The 5,082-nt window shown below is 37.5% G+C and overlaps 1 long non-coding RNA gene across 2 annotated transcripts; it reads right to left on the bottom strand.

The window, feature by feature from the left end:
• Window positions 1-2,977: 2,977 nt before the first annotated feature.
• LOC133781352 (uncharacterized) lies at window positions 2,978-4,794 on the bottom strand. Of its 2 annotated transcripts, none has more exons than XR_009870068.1 (4): window positions 4,603-4,794; window positions 4,448-4,522; window positions 3,918-3,979; window positions 2,978-3,200 (listed from the first exon to the last, which is right to left on the bottom strand). It is a non-coding gene; the product is annotated as an uncharacterized LOC133781352 (long non-coding RNA). The 2 variants fall into 2 exon arrangements; XR_009870069.1 differs by having other exon boundaries at window positions 3,289-3,979; window positions 4,603-4,770.
• Between the last annotated feature and the right edge of the window lie 288 nt (window positions 4,795-5,082).

The raw sequence follows: 5,082 nt of genomic DNA, 5'->3' as shown, positions 1-5,082 counted from the left end.
TCAAAGCTTAGAGGTTATAGAGTTAGTTCATTTACTAAGGAGGATTCAAAACCAGCTTGAGGTAAGAAATTGTCCATGAATTCCAAGTATTACTCTGTTTTCCTTTTAGTTTTCAGCTTATAGATTTTGATGTGGATAGTAGGAATCAATGGAAATTTTTGTGTAAGATTGATTGGGTTTTGGTGAGGGGCTGATGTAGATGAGGTTTAGGGGTTGAATTGGATGTTTTGGTGAGTTTTGGGATTGGTTTGGAAGGTTGGTTTCAAGGGGAATCGCAAGGAGGGAAAATCAGAGGAGTTGCTGGTCTGAAGCTGGCGCCCTAGCGCCAGTCCTAGCGCCCCAGCGCTATGCAGGGTAGAGAATGGCCCTCTCTGTTTCTGAGGCAGCGCCCCAGCACTGGTGGGCAGCGCCTAGGCGCTAGGTCAGTTTCAGGGAATGTTATTTTTAGGGCTCGGGATGGTTTTTAAGGCTCGGGGGTTGGTTCCTTTACCCCTTTTGAGTATATTAAGAGTCCCGAGAGTGAGGGATTGATCTCGGGAGTGTGGTTTTAGATTGTGAACCTTTTATTAGTTTACTTTATTAATGGATTATAATTGGTTATGATTAGGTAACCGCTAAGGAATCTAAAGGTTGATCGTTCTTAAGGGTCGTTCTTATATTATTTCTCGTTCGAACCAGAGGTAAGAAAACTGCACCCCAAATGTGACATGCATGGTTATTCATGAGGCATGTTGAGTGTTTAAATGTGGACATGGAATGATTATTGAATGCTTAGCAAAATCTTGCTCACTTGTGCATGGTACTGACTAATTAGTCAGATTTGGCAAAGGTGTCAGTATCAACTGTGAAGCTGGGACTTATTAGTCAAGTTCGGCAGTGGTACTGGGCACTGGTCACACAGTGCTGACTTATAAGTCAGGACGGACTTAGTGTGTTTAACGCAAGCCAATAAAGATTAGATCTAATCGACATCTGCATTAAATGACTCAGAAGAGCATTAATGCCGGACCGACCTCAAGTTCGATGAAAACTAAAAGCGCTTGTGTGACTTACCCAGCAGTCACTCATCTGTTAAGGCTAGTGACTTACCCAGTAGTCACTCATCTGCTTAAAATAGTAACTCCCTTGTCGGTCACTCAGTATGGTTTACCAGAACCTCAAGTGTTGAATCACTCATCTGTTTAAGAGCTATAAGCTCTGCGTGATTAAAATAATAGTCAGTTGTAAATATCTATATGCATTACTGTGTTTTCTTGCTGGGCCTTGGCTCATGGGTGCTATGTGGTGCAGGGAAAGGGAAAGAAAAGCTCACCCAGCCTTGAGTGGAGAGCTTAGGTGGTGATGTGTACATATGCGGCCGCTTGACCACCACGGCCAAGGAGTTCTCAGAGGAACTAGGGGGTTTACCCTATTTTTGCCGCTTAGGACGGCGGGCTTGTAAATTTGAAATAGTAATGACCATTTTGAGTTGTAAATAACTTGTAAAGGATTTTATGGGCCCATGAACAGTTTTATGTACTTAATAAAATATATCCTTTCCTTTTTATTGTTTTCCACCTTAGCCTATTAATAACACTTAGAAGCACGTTTTAACCAAATGACTCGGGTAGCGAGTCAAATTTCCGGTTCACCATTCACCGTAATTGTTCTGGAGTAACCAGGGCGTTACAACTTCTTTACCCAGAAGGAACTTAAAAGCTAACAAAGTAGCGAATGCATTAAGTAGAAATACATCGACAAGCTTGATGTTCCTTCAAGCCTTGTCCAAACCTCTACAACATGAGGTAGTAAGATCGGGTATAGAAGTAGTAATCGGAGGATTGTCCAATTTGACGTTGCAGTCGACTTTGTTGGAGGAAATAAAAGAAGGTCAAGAATCAGATCCTCACCTAACCAAGGTCAACGCAGAAGTTAAAGAAGAAAAAAATGAAGAATTTTAATGTTTCTGACTCAAGAATATTAAAATTTAAAGGAAGAATTTGCGTACCTGCAAGAGAGGACAATAAGAAAAAGATTATGAATGAAGCTCATAACACTCCATACACGGTACACCCAGATTCAACAAAGATGTATAGAAGTTTGAAGGAACACTTTTGGTGGCCTGGCATGAAGAAAGATGTAGCCCAATACGTAGCTCGGTGTTTTACCTGCCAAAGGATTAAGGCAGAACATCAACGACCTGGAGGAGAACTGCAACCCTTAGAACTACCAGAATGGAAATGGGAGCAGATTGCAATGGACTTCATTATTGGATTTCCACGAACAAGTAAATGATATGATTAGATATGGGTCATCATCGATCGATTAACAAAATTTGCTCGTTTCCTTCCGGTAAAGGTGACGTACACAGGGGACCAGTTAGCAGAATCTTATGTGCAAGAGATAGTACGATTACATGGAATTCTAATTTCCATAGTGTCAGATAGAGACTCAAAATTTACTTCGAAGTTATGGAAAAGCTTGCACAAGGCTATGGGGACAAGATTGAAATTTAGTACATATTTCCACCCACAAACAGATGACCAAACAGAAATGACTATACAGACTCTTGAAGATATACTAAGAGTGTGTCTCCTAGATTTTGAAGGATCGTGGATTAAATATTTATTGTTGATTGAATTTGCCTATAACAACAGTTATCAGGAAACCATAGGGATGACACCCTATGAAGCGTTATATGGGCGGAAATGTTAATCTCCTATCCATTGGCATAAGGTGGGTGAAAGAAAGTACATAGAGCAACAGACTGGACCAGATATTGTGACGTTGACAGCGGAAGTCGTTCAAAAAATTCAACAGAGGATAGCAGCAGCCCAAAGTCGACAAAAGTGCTATGCATACAAATGAAGAAGACCATTTGTAACACCCTCACTTATTTTAGTTAAAACCATATTTGAGGTGTTACGTTTTAAAACTATATCATAATTTATTACTGCAAAAGTTTGGACATTTTTTTTTTTTTTTTAAACTTGAAAACTTATTTCACATTATTTACATTAAACATAAAGTGGGTCTCAAACATATTATACATAAGTATTAAATAACCCAATTTATTTTCAAAACATAACTTCACACTTTATTACAAACATCTCACTGATAATTGAAATAACCCACAAAAGGTCGATATGTTCATATGTACAAATCAGGGTCAGGACCATGCTTCAGTTCTCCTCATGTCATTCACACATTTCTTTCTCTACCTGCAACACAAGACAACTGTGAGCCTAAAGCTCAGTAAGCAAAGTAATGCATGCAATGCTAATGATTACCCAATATCAAAGGACATACACAACTTCTTTTTAAATTTTGGGCCCCTTAATATTGTGCACACTGTTTGAATTGGTCAATGCCTGCAGGGCTTGTTACACATACAATATAAAATCCCATGGGTTCTCCTCCGGCTAGCCATCACCACAGTAGGGCACATTAAAAACCTTATTCCATCGTTGCCCCGTCAGGCTCAAGAGTTAAGGCGGCCACACACTGTGGTGTCAATACATATAACAATAACTCATATGGAGGAGAAATAAAAACGGAAATATGGCAAACAATATAATTGGTTCACTAAACCTAGCCCAAATTATTGGGCAGCCACTATAAGCCTACTATAGGCCTCCGTTTACACTTATTAACACTTTCATTTGCCTTTTCAAAACAGTGGCACTGAACTTAAACTTCTTATTACAACTTTCTTTTATGTTGCACAAAACTTGCAAAGGCATCATATAATTAATCATCATAATATCATGCATGGTCTTATATCATATAATAATTTACCATATCACTATTATGCCATGCATACAAATTTATGATGAAGTGTCAATGTATGTTAATACCACTTACTCACAAAATATTCATATAATGCATACTTTCACATAACATGTAATTCTTGTGTTGCAGTTGAGTACTTTACTTACCTTTTGTCCAAAATATAGTTCACCGTGTAACAAGTGGTGTCTTAGGTATTGATGTGCTTATCCTGACAATGGCATGGATTTCTCATCATAATGAAGGCAGTAAGACATTGAACTCTCATTTAAAAATACCCCTAAAACATCATATCAACTTTCATATCCAAATCATGCCTAAAATGCCTTAAACCACCTAGATCGAGCATTAGATTTATCTTAGACATTTGGGGAAATTTTGACAGAGTTTCCCCTTAATTTTAGCTATCCTCAAATATCAAAATATACCAATAATCAACATCAATTAACCTGCCATAACCATATATCCCAAATACCAACATGATTCATCATAAAGTTATCATATACCGATTTTGATAAAATTCTTATCTCCTAGATCATCACCCAAATTAAATGAGTCTCCACATATATTCAAACATTTATAAACATATATACTCTCTTATAAACTCAATCAAATAACCAAAAATCATCTTGTACTCCAAGAACCCCAAAAACCTCATAAAACACAAAATTTCACTTACCGAGCAACTTTTCGGCGAAAACAATCTCTTCAAGCTTTTCTAAACCTCAAACCACTTGGAAACCCCAAGAAATATCTTAAAAAGGATAAAACACCATATATAAGTTCTCAGAAAAATTCAAAAACATAGTTTAACTTCCAAGTACAAGAACTTACCATAAAAAGGCTAGAACTAAGCTTAATCTACTTCTTTGGCTTTGCTTTCACTTGGATCTCCTTAGAATTTCTTCAAACCAGCCAAGAAATGGTTTTTGGTTTTCTTTTCTCTCTGTTTTTCAGAATAATGGTCGTGCAAAGTGATAAGGTTGATGAAAATTCATTATTTTCAATGATTTAGCCTTATTGTCAAAAGTTGACACCTTTCATCTCATCATTTCACCTTTTGACTTATGAAAACCTTATCACTTCAATAATTTCGACTTAATCATCTGCTAGGCCTATTATCCTTATGTGTAAAACACTCACACCAAACCTTAGGTCCATATGACTTCATACCCAATAGTTATGCTTACCCGATCGAGCGTAGCGCACTTATGCTAAGCTCGTTTTGACTTTGCATCAATACCACTGATTATGTATACCTCCCATCAAGAATTGATCTAATGGTTCTAAAACCATTTTTACATCATCAATGAG

Source organism: Humulus lupulus, chromosome 1 (assembly GCF_963169125.1).
Source record: "Humulus lupulus chromosome 1, drHumLupu1.1, whole genome shotgun sequence".
NCBI classification, from domain to species: domain Eukaryota; kingdom Viridiplantae; phylum Streptophyta; class Magnoliopsida; order Rosales; family Cannabaceae; genus Humulus; species Humulus lupulus.
This window is presented reverse-complemented; position numbering and strand designations above follow the sequence as displayed.